This window comes from Miscanthus floridulus, chromosome 14 (genome assembly GCF_019320115.1).
Source record: "Miscanthus floridulus cultivar M001 chromosome 14, ASM1932011v1, whole genome shotgun sequence".
In the NCBI taxonomy this organism is placed as follows: Eukaryota; Viridiplantae; Streptophyta; class Magnoliopsida; order Poales; family Poaceae; genus Miscanthus; species Miscanthus floridulus.
The window spans coordinates 67,603,615-67,615,651 of record NC_089593.1 but is presented as its reverse complement, the minus strand read 5'-3'; the positions used below and the strand labels follow the sequence as shown (position 1 = coordinate 67,615,651).

Genomic DNA, 12,037 nt, shown 5'->3' with positions numbered 1-12,037 from the left:
CACGTTCGTAACAGAGTTTACCATGTAACTGGATCTGGAATTTCATGGGTTAAATCATAACTTGAATAATGATTATGCAACACGATTTATAAATAAAATATGGATTAATTGTACTTTAGTTTTCTAGCTCAAATATAAATTTGACTTAATTCAATCTAGATATTTCTCTGAAGTATCTTATACATGTATTATATAATTAAAATAAACAAAGCCTATAGTTTTCCTTTTTGCTCTATAAAATAATCTTACGATAGTTGTTTCTTTTGCACCGTAGCTTCGATTAGCGTGCTTTTCACGTCTGTGTGCTCATAGCAATGCGTAGATTAGTTTTCAAACCTTTTTATTGATTGATATACTATTCTAATCTAGTCATATTTGTATGTTATATGCATGTCTGTTCGGATGCTTGTGTGGTACTTTATATTCATGTCCAGTTGGTGAGCTCTGCATTGATGATCAAGAAGCAATCCTTTGGAGGTTAAGAGTCAGCAGAAGATCAGAGTTAAGGCAAGTATAGCATGGGATCATCCTTGTCACCTATTCACTATTAATCATTTAAATCATATTGCATGTGTCTACCTTGACTACCACTAAGGATTTACTAGTACTTTGTTACCATGTACCTTGATTCCTATGGGTTTATGCATTGGGTAGTATGATGCTAGTGCTCAATTAAAGACCATGATCCTATAACTTGATTAATGGAATATGCAATAAACACTAAAAGATGTTTTTTAGCAACAAGGAACAAGAGGGCTAGAGCATAGTTTTTGTGATGCTCTAGATTCCTCTCCTTAAGGATTTATCTATAAGTGGTCAACCGGGTCTTACAGTACAACCATTAGTGCTATATGGCTTTGGCTTTAGTCAAGTATGAGGACCTTTTCAAACTTACTAGTGGTTACCTTTATGGCGTAAGAGGGGCTTGACGAGACGGGTATAGGACAACCTCTATTCCTATGTGTATAGCCATGAAGGAATTGTGCATTTCAAAAAGGGGTTCCTACATCCGCTTGCCAATTAGAAACCTAGCGGCCCTAACTTGTTAAACAAACCTTTGAAAGGCTTCATAGTAAACCCTACCGACCTTCCTTGGTTGTGGGTCAAGAGGTTGGCCGCCTCGGGCGAAAGGGTAAATCACAGCTCATGGTGAAAGTATACAACCTCTGCAGAGTGTAAAACTGGTATACTAGCCGTGCTCACGGTCACGAGCGGCCATTGAACTCTTACGGAATAGCCGATCACTATTGATTAATTGTTTATGCTATTTATTATTCATGTTTACCTGATCATGTGTTTATGTGGGTGACGAGATCGTAACATACATGTATGTTAAGCCTTAGGTCTAGTGGTTCTCGAATGAAGAAGAGCCCCCGATAGACCCCTTCAGGATCGTCCGAGGGCTCAGGGGCTATGCCAATCGGGCATGCTTGTGCTAGCCCTTTGGCAAAGAGACCAAGCCAAGCCTAACTCGACCGCAGCTTCCGCCTGGGGCTCGGGGACTTCCTCGAGCCTTGGGCTCCTAATCTACGGTGCGACCAAGCCCGGTCCTTGGCTCCTGCTCGGCTAACGATGCCAACCAAGGCCTGAGCACAAGAAGACAAGCCCCAGGCTACCGATGCCTGGGGGCTCTCTGGCATCACCCCCAAGGTGTGCCCCTGCCAATTGCTCCTCTGACAGAGTCACGTCTAGGGCGTGACATAAGAAGACAAAACTTCCCATGGCCTCCGGGGGCGGGGGCTTCTAGGCCCGCGCGTCAGTCCCTGGACCCGACCTCTTTCGCCACCAAGAAGACTCTAGAAGGTCTCACCCGGGGGAGGCCAGTCCAAGCTGACACCCTATGACACGCAGAGTGTTAGAATAGAGAAGCCAGACGACGCCCAGGCTTCTTTGGCTCCAAGACACCTCGACGGTCCACGGTGCACCGCTGCAAGCCCCTCCTGGGCTCTGGCGCATGTAGACCATAGACTAGAACCCCCAAACCATCTTGTACCCGATCGACCTATCACTAGACACTCCATTCCATTCCATCTACCTCTGCTCTATACCGAGAGCAAGGCAACCTAGAGAGAGGCACCAAGAGCCCCTCCTCCATCGCATCCCGATGTCTCCTTCGTCTTTAAGCCACCGGAGACCCCATACTCTGACACCGACTCGAACAACATGCTTGCCACGGTTTTAACCCCACGATAGCTAGCGCGCCAAGTATGGGGCAGCATCAAGTGCAATTCTAGCTCTACGGTGGCCAGAGCCACCCGCCTTGTTGCTAGAGCAAGCGGCACCACCCCAAATGGTGGTGTTCGCTTCCCTGGCGAGTTCTCCGTCATGGCCGGTGCCTTCGCTCTAGGCTAGGTCCACAACTTTGGGAGCCTGGCCTACATCGCCGACTGCGATGGTGAGCTATCTTCGCCCTGGGAAGGACCCTTCCATGTCTCATGGGTGATCTGGTCGGGAGCCTACAAGATCAGCACCATGTCAGGGCAGGAGTACAACAATGCCTAGAACATCAAACAGCTACGTTGATTCTATCCATAGCTCGTTCCTTCTTGTCTTTCATTTATCGTACCTCTAACCCCCTAGTAGCAGCCCGCCCCTCAGTGGGGTGGAAGCGACATCCCCCTAGAAGGGGAGCACCACTGGGGGTTCAAGGCCGGCTCCCCTGAGCTTCAAGTTCGCCTCAAGAATGATTCCAAAGTGCGAGGGACACTCGGGAGATGAGCCCATGTGGTTGTAGCTAGGATGCTCAGAAGCATCCCGACCGTCAGACAAGTGATGTCCGAGTATAGGCCTCAAGTTGCTTGTGGTGACCCAACAAGCGAGGCAGCAAGCCCCTGAGCACCGATAGACAGGCTCAGGAACTATATGAGTGGCTCGGTCGAGAAGCCAAGAATCTCCCCCTAGAGGACATGACCAAGGCATGGAAACATCGTAAACTTGGGGTTTTCATGGACTTACCCGCTAGTAGCACGAGCATGGCAATCTTGGCCAACAAGGCTACTGTCATGGAAGCCCAACCCACCGAGGGAACATCAGCCCTGAGCTGAAGGCTCGACAGAGCCCATGAAGACTTTGAGGTCACAATGGCCTCGAGGGCAACGTTGGCTCCCTAGACGGAGCAGCCCAACCCCCCGATCAACAGGTGCTTGGGTGGCGCATCCCCCAAAAACCAACCAACTCCCCAGAGTTAGGTCAGGAGCTGCTAAGTAGTGGGTCCAACAAGGGCCTTCGTCTGAGCCTCGGCCCGCTCCCACTTCCCCGATCTATGGCTATAGAGGGTCAGCCCTAGAAGGCCAGCTTGAGAGGATCAGGACCTATTATCATAGCCTCAGAAGGGCATGGAGCTCCAGATGATCAGATGGCCTCAAGCCATAGCCCAGCGCTCTTGATCACCCAGCCCATGGTAGGCTCTAATCAGAAAGGAGGGCGCCCTCGGGCCTATAGTCGGTGACTCCTAGATGAGTCCACCGAGCTCTCGCTCAAGTTAAAGACCCATGCGACATGGACTCGTGGAGGGATTAGCATCATCTTTGCTTAGCCTCGATAGCTGAGCACCATCCGTCACACCGGAGAAGAAGGCCCCAAGCAAGGCACATCACTCTCGCCAGCGGAAGTCAGTTCGATCACTAGAAGATCGAATTCATCCCTTCGTCGGCATCACGTCAGGTGAGACCACGAAGGGCTCGGGGGCTCCTGATGAGATCCTAACATATAGGTATGTTAAGCCTCGGGTCCAATAATTCCCGAACGAAGAAGATCCCCTAATCAACCATTTCAGGATCGCCCGGGGGCTCGGGGGCTATGCCCATCGGGCACTCTCATGCGCACCCACTGTCAAAGAGAACCAACCAAGCCTGACTCGACTGCAGCTTCCACCTAGGGCTCAAGGGCTTCCCCGAGCCTTGGGCTCTCGATCTATGGCGCGACCAAGCCCGGTCCTTGGCTCCTGCCCGACTAACGATGTCAGCCAAGGCCTAGGCATAAGACAAGCCCTAGGCTACCGATGCTCGGGGGCTCCTAGGCGTCGCTCCCAAGGCATGCCTCTATCAACTACTCCTCCGATAGGGTCATGTCCGGGGCATGACACAAGAAGACAAAACTTCCCACGGCCTCCAAGGGCTTAGGGGCTTTTGGGCATGCGCGTCAGCCCCTGGACCTGACCTCCTTCGCCACCAAGAAGACTCCAGAAGGTATCACCTAGGGAAGGCCGGTCCAAGCCAACACCCTCTAACATGCAGAGTGTCAGAACAGAGTAGTTGAACGATGCACAGGCTTCTTCGGCTTTAGGACACCTCGACGGTCCATGGTGCACTGCTGCAAGCCCCTCCTAGACTCTGACGCACATAGACCATAGACTAGAACCCCCAAACTGCTTTGTACCCGACCTATCTCATTATATAAGGGATAAGGTCGGACCTATAGGGGGGAGGATCTCGATTCGATCACTATACACTCCATTCCATTTCATCTACCTCCACTCTGCACTGAGAGCAAGGCAACCCGGAGAGGGGCACTGAGAGCCCCTCCTCCATCACATCCCGCCATCTCCTTCCTCTCCGACGAGGGGGAGACTCCACCGACGGCGAGGCAACCTTTGGATTAGCAGCGAGCTAACCCCCCTACCAAACTTCCTTCATTTACACTCTGTTATAACACCTCAGATTTTGGGTGCTCTTGAGTATAAGGATCATCAGCTGCTGGATGTAGGGACTGAATTAGCGCGAACCAAGATAAATTGTTGCGTTTTCTCTACGTGATTCTTGCATTTCTGTGTCCACCCGAGCCACCGGAGGCCCCGTACTCTAACACCAACTCGAACAACATGCTTATTGTGGTTTCAACCCTGCGATAATGGGCTTGTGATAAACTTGTCGCTACTCGATTGCTTAAAACTGTGACATATTAAAAGCTAACCGTAGTAAACCAGTGTCATCCTTTTGAGCTTCATGAACCCCATGTTATATTTGTTGAGTACAACATGTACTTACACTTGCTTTACTTTTCAATACTTTGGAAAAATCCTGGATGGGTACAAGATTGCTATAGTTTGGAGGAGTTAGTCTTGTGATCAACCAGTCAGTTGTCCGTCTTGAGTGGAGTCTTCACCCAAAGATCGGAGTTGTCTTTCCGCTATTTGGTGTCTAAGGTTATATTTTTTATACTAAATACGTTATATAATAAAGCATTGTCTTTTGATATTACCCTTATTTGTAGCCATATGTGTGATTTGACTTCTTGGGCTCACATATGGTGTGTATCTGGTTTTGTCCTTAAAATCGTGTGCTACAGAAACTCTAGCATGGGATGTCAAATCAAGGTCTTACTTTTGATTTGAGAGCTCGCTATAATTTTGAGGTCCAGTTTTCTAGGCTTAACTATAGCAAGGACCTTATGACATGTATGACCCATCCATCATTGATAGCTTTTTTCTCTTTTTATTTAGTTTGTTTTCTCTATCCACATCTCCATTTATCTAGCTACCCCCATGTTTGTTTGTTTGCTCTCGCCTCCATCAACCTGGTTGGTGGCGGAGCTCTAGAATGGTGAACTTCACAAGGTCGAGGTGGCGGTGCTTGTCCTCAGGGACCACCGCCTTGTAAGGTGGCATGGTAGAGACAGACACACATACTTGGCTCCCATGAGGTTGAGCAAGGTGAACCTCGTGAGGCTTACGGTTAGGCATGAACTGTGGTTCCAGGCCGACCTTGAGAAACCAGTGCCTAGGCCAAGCATGACAGAGCGAGGGATTAGGGTTGAACCACTGGAGCCACACACGGTAGCATAGGTGGCATCAACAAGGATGGACCCCTGATTCTTCATGGTCGACACACATGAGCTGAACATCAGTGGAAGGATTTGGAGGTTATGGTGGTGCAATAATAGGTGGGCTATGGTCCATGCAAGAACACATGGAAGCAGATGGTAAATTGCCATAACAGAAATTTCAAATATAATGTAGGTTCTCTTATGAGTGCTCCAAGGAATGGGGGATTGTGAGGATTTTTATCATATTACTATTGAGGGCTTGTAGTGTAGGGTCCCTAGCCGGATTTACTAGAGCTAGGTTTATTTTCTATCCCTTGGCCCTAAAAAAATGATAGATGCCCAAGTAGGAGCCTTGGTGGAGTATCTCTTAAACAATAATCGCAAAGCTAGGGACTCCCATTTCTTACAGATGCGCACTATGAAAGTAGCCAAGGAACTTCATTGCAAGCCAGAGGTCAACCATAGCCAAGTCTTCTAATAAACCGAGGAATGCCACTTATTCTTTGTTCAGAGGCTATAAGCAGGCTAAATGCTGATGTGGATGAGAGATGAGATGTGAGAGAGGAGAAGCGGTATGTAAGCTTATAGCCGGCTTATGCACAAGAACCGAGAAACTCTGTGAGATAGACAAATAGGCCATATATTAATAGTAAATAGCTAACTACTATATAGGTGGGCTGAGAGAAGACTGTAGAGAATCCTTACAGCCAGCAGTCAGCTGTATTATTATTAGCCTTGCTCTTGCCACTCATGCAGATGCCTTGCCTTGGTCCTTCGTTTGCCTTAAATTAGGTCCTGTTTGGTTGAGTTGTGGCTTTTAAAAAAGTTGTTGTGAGCTGTAGGCTGTGAAAAAACAGCTATGGAAAAAGTAGAAGGCCGTTTAGTTAGAGTAGCTGTAAAACTGTAGGCTGTGGAAGAACTACCTGTAATGCCCCTGAAGGCATGTGGGACTGTTTATACATGCAAATTGCATGTAAAAAACTAATATGTTGCCGCCTCACAGCCTCCGATAGTCTAGAAGGACGATGCAACCGTGGACGAAACAATTGTGGAAGTGGAGGCGGAGGAGGCCGACGACCCTGCGCAGGATGTCCTGCACGATAGCACTACTAAATTTTGACCCTATTGCATCATGTCCCCTTGCATCAAACAAAAATCTAATGCAATAGGTGGCTGCTATTGCATCAATTTTTGGAATCTGATGCAATATGTGGTCGTTATTACATCGAAAAAGAGTTGGATTCGATAGTAATTCATGTCGATGTAATAGGTATGATCTATCGCATCATTTGGAACAAGGGATGCAATAGGTACAAATTATTGCATCAGACACATTTGGTTGCGTTAGTATTTAATTTTTGATGCAATATGTAGGTGGTATTGCACCGGATTAGAATATGGATGCAATTAGGAAGTACTATTGCAACGGATTTGTGTTTGATGCAACCGGTATTTTTTGAAAGAAAATTGACTAACGTGAAAACACCTTGTGGCTACCTAATAAGTGAGATAGACAGGCGCCACGCTCGTGCCTCTCAGCTCGCAAATCGCGTGCCTGTCAGCTTTCCTCTCTGGGCTGGGCTGTGAGGCTACAATATTTGGCCCAACCTCCTAGGGCCAGCCCAGAGAACAACATATACTATAAAGGGTTCTTTGGGCCACGCCTAGGGCCGTGACCCTAGTGGCCCTAGGCCCAAATCCGCCCCTGGTTCTAGTTCAGTCTGTGCGGCAACCCTTCCTTTTCGCAAATCGTGACTCCACGGCATCGCATGATGTCGTGCTGCTGCGCCGCTACGCGGCCGTTCCGCGCATGGTTTCGGATCGGAGTTCCCAATTCCAGTAAGCTAATCTCGTGATCCCAAAGCACGGACGCTAGGCGCAACACGGTCACTGCAGATCGATCTAATCCCTCCGTCCCTGACTCGCACTACCGTAGCCCAGTTCTTCCCTGTCGGTGTGAGGCATTCGCTACGGCTCCACTGCCCTAGTTAGGAAAGCTGAATCGTTCCTGACGTGCTCAGACCAACCGACCGGGAATCCAGCTGACTGACGGAGAAGCTTGTTTCGGGGCAAGCGCGCGCGCTGGCAAGAGGCTTTGGCGCGTGGGTAGATATTTTCGCGAGCGTCTGATCCACACGACAGAGAGGGCTGGAAGGAAAAAAAAGGCGCGGACAGAGGGCGCCATGCGGGCCAGAAGCCTCAAAATTTCGCTCCCTCATCCGGCATCCGTGACTTATCCCCTCCCTTGCCTTCCCCCAAATCTTGCTCTTTCTATTCCTTCTCTTGCAAACTCCAATCGCGGTGGCGTAGGCGAGCGCCCCACCCCGACGCGGCGGTGCGGCGGCGCGGGCGAGCGACACACACCAGCTCAGCGGTGCGGGGCGGGCGCGCACCTCGGCTCAGCGGTGCGGCGGCGTGGCGGCAGGGGCGCCCCCTGGCTCGGCGCGGCGTTGCGGGGCGAGCGCGCCCCTAGATCGGCGGTGCGGCGTCGCAGGTGGGCGCGGGCTTGGACGTCGGTCGGCGCGATGGGGTGCTCCGACGTGTGCTTCACCGACCCCGCGTCCGGGCTTCTTCTACCTCATGCTTCCCTCTCCTCTCCAGCTCTCTCTCTCTCACCGACTTCCCTTTTCTCTGTGCTCCACCGTGTGCTCCGGTAACTCCATGACCAGATCGGGTGCCTCCATGACTGGATTTGTCCTCCCCACCATTGGAGCGTCCGGATCCAGTGCCCCTGCGTCTGGATCCGTCCATCCCCTCACCGGATATCTTTGTTCTGGGTAAGCTCTCACTGATGGACATGTATTTTTTCCACGTATGTGCAATACTGTGTTGGCCTTGTTTTTTTTCGTTGGAGCACCACTATGTTTGTCCCATGTATAAAGCTGAAACTTCTACACGTAAGGTTCTCAATTTATTATGTAAAAGTAGTGCACAATAAATCATAGGTCTGGTACCGTGTATAATTTCTATTTCTACATAGCTACTTACTAATGTCAGATTACTACAAGTAATGTCTGTTCAGGGTTTATTGATGCCTTGGACATCCTCTTTTTGTTACTGCATGGAAAAAGTCTACTTAACCCCCAACCTTTCATACTTCTACTTCACCCCCAACTATGAAACCGTCTGTTTTATCCCTTGAGCTTTCCAAAATCGTCTATTTCACCCCCGAGCGGTTTTCAGCGATGGTTTGCTACAGTAACAGCGGGTTGCTACACTGACGGTGGGTTGCTACAGTGTCGGTGGTTTTGAATTTTTTTACTTATTTTCGGTGAATTTTTGAAAAATCATAGAAAAATCATAAAATGAAAAATCTAATTTTATTGGACTCCACATGAGTAGATTTACACATTGAATATATAATACGGTATGCTTTATTACAAAATTTTTCTGTAGCCTTAGATTAATTGGAAAATCTAATTTTGTCTGTAATTAATTGGAATAATTTATAGCTGCAGCTTCTATGGTCCAATTGTGGTGAAATTTTTATGGTACGCTAATTATTGTATGTTTGAACTATAGTAAAAATTTCGTACTCATTGGACTATGTATAACTTAGTTATAGATAAATTCTAATTAATTACAGACAAAATTGGATTTTCCAATTAATCTAAAGCTAAAAAAAATTTGTACTAAAGCATACCGTATTATATATTCACTGTGTAGATCTACTCATGCGGAGTCCAATAAAATTAGATTTTTCATTTTATGATTTTTCTATGATTTACTATGATTTTTCAAAAATTTACCGAAAATAAATAAAAAAAAGGAAATTCAAAACCACTGGCACTGTAGCAACCCACGGCTACTTAGTAGACCCGCAGTTACTGTAGTAGACCGCCGCTGAAAACCGCCCGGGGGGTAAAATAGACGGTTTTGGAAAGTTCAGGGGGGCGGTTTCATAATTGAAGGGTGAAGTAGACCAAGTATAAAAGGTGGGGGGTTAAGTAGACTTTTTCCTTACTGCATTGCTAGATTGAAGTTTGAGAGCACAAAAGTGCCTCCAGGATTGATTTTTCTATAAAATCCATCTAGCATTTTTTTGCCATCCTATTAGTGTTTGAAAATTTTAGTAGTTTCTATTTTTCTATCCTATTGATTCGATTTTTATGTTATGCCCAGGTGTACAGTGATGCTGAAGCTAAGACAATTAATTTTCTCCATGTTGGGAACCTGGTGAAGGCTTATCAAGGTGATTACACTCTTAGTTCAATGCTTTTGAAAATGCTATGATCAGATGCACAACTACTGATGCTGAAGGTGCCATATCAGGCTAGGAATCTCTCATCGTAGATGTTTGTCCCACTCTAGAGGCAGGACCATTTTATAACATGTGCATTTCTATGGCTACCAAATAATAGAGCAATTGAGCATTCACAATATTCTGATTTTGCAGAGATGGACCACTAAAGTGCGAAAAATACCTGCACTTTTCTCCTTGCATCGCCACCTTCATCTAATTATTGCTGGAGTTCAATCATGTGAGTAAAATACCTGATTCTTCTGTGCACCTGTGAGTACATTTGTGCAGGACAATAGTTGTTCATGTGTCATCTTTAGTTAATCTCAGTTCTGAACCTGAGACTATGATCCTTATCTGAAACTTTGCAGTGACATGTTCTATCTCTGTTCATTTTGGTCCTTGTCTGTGTGACTGTGTGCATATTCTATCTTTGTCCATTTTCTCAATCCTTGCATGCAGTGTGAATCTACAGAGGTGCTGCTTGTGTTTTACAGATGCTCAAGTGTTCATAAAGGTCACATTATTTACATCTTGGATGGACTCTTTGATTAATTTTGGCGATTTCAAGTTACTGTTGAATTATCTTATCTTGTTTGCACTTGCTGAACACTAGGATAATATACAGATGTAGTCAGTATTATAGATCGAGGATTCAAGAGTTGAGGCGTGTTCTTCTCTACATATAAGCAAAATTTATAGTCAAAATGAAATATTTCAAACCTAGTTACATTCTGATCTGAAAAATCACAATGTTTCAGTCAGTAGGCAAACATAGTACTTAGTCAGTAGGCATGCTGACAATGAATTTTGGCATTTCCAGGCAGGCTGACAGTGCTTGAAGGCAGTGGTGATTTGCGGCAATCATGTGATCTACCTTTTTTTGTGAGGATGTGAACTACCTAAGGGTGCGTGTCTGCAAACTCTTTGTTCAAGAATACTTCTAGTAGTTGGTCATCTTATTACTCGATTGGCAAACAGCTATATTGGATAAAATGTTGGTTGATTATTTCAGAGAAGGTAGGGATCAATGAAAGTAAAAAAAGAACAATGCTAATATCATATATAAAGAACAATGCTATTTCCCTTGAGCTAGCTTCCTGGGTCGACCTCAGCATTTTCCCACTGCTGCTGCTAATGTCAGGTTACTCTATTACTGCTAATATCGAAACTATCATTGCTTTAGATGGTGTATAAAAATTTTGTTACAGTTGCCATCAGGTTCCTCTGCCCTATAGAATGCTAGAACATTGAATTTGAACTAGGCAATGAATCTTATTGGGCACCAGCATTTTTTCACTCATTTGGTGAACTGACATGTACTTTTGTTTGTTCTCACTCACTGAGCTGTGCCTTATTACAAACTAAGTATTTTGTTTGTTGTTACTTAATTTTTTGCAGGTCATTGCTGACAAAAAAAAAGAGATACAACCTGACATGCTTAAGGAAGAATAAAGTTACATGGTAAGATTATCCTGTGCACTTCATTTTTGCTCTTTGTTGACCTTTACAAGATCTGATGCTCATGCAGTTTTGTTTCTCTGGTTTAAATGTCTACTAGGTGCAATCTTAAATTTGTCTTTGAGTCAACAATATGTAGGGCAGTGATAGAACACACTACTCTGTTGCTCTGATATTCCAAGTTGAAAGAATTTCACATATTCCAAGTTCAAGTAGTACAGCTTAATTGTTGTATCTGCTCATCTGCAAATTTATAAGACACATTTTCATTTATTCAAATATTAGTAGATAATGGATTTTCATTTGTGTGTACACTACCAGATTTAGTAGTTATTTCAGAACACTCTTCCAGTGTGATCTTGTAGCAATAATATTAGCTAAGATGAGAACTTTGTGAGGACTGTCTTATGTGATTTACTATAATTTGAATTGTTAAATTAGTTTTCCTTGATATGAGTCAACTCAGGTCCAGTGATGTATGTTCTCATAACATGTTTTATTCATATATCTCCAATGTCATACATATCTCTGAAATGCTAGAGTTCAACTGTCCATTGCTTTTTACTTCTCAAC

The 12,037-nt window shown here is 45.8% G+C and overlaps 1 long non-coding RNA gene across 3 annotated transcripts; it reads left to right on the top strand.

The window, feature by feature from the left end:
* The first annotated feature begins 9,884 nt into the window (after positions 1–9,884).
* On the top strand, positions 9,885–11,910 carry LOC136505393 (uncharacterized). Of its 3 annotated transcripts, XR_010771193.1 has the most exons (5): positions 9,885–9,955; positions 10,160–10,244; positions 10,827–11,147; positions 11,405–11,467; positions 11,565–11,910. It is a non-coding gene; the product is annotated as an uncharacterized lncRNA (long non-coding RNA). The 3 variants fall into 3 exon arrangements; XR_010771192.1 differs by lacking the exon at positions 9,885–9,955 and having other exon boundaries at positions 9,994–10,244; XR_010771194.1 differs by lacking the exon at positions 9,885–9,955 and having other exon boundaries at positions 9,994–10,520.
* Positions 11,911–12,037: the final 127 nt, after the last annotated feature.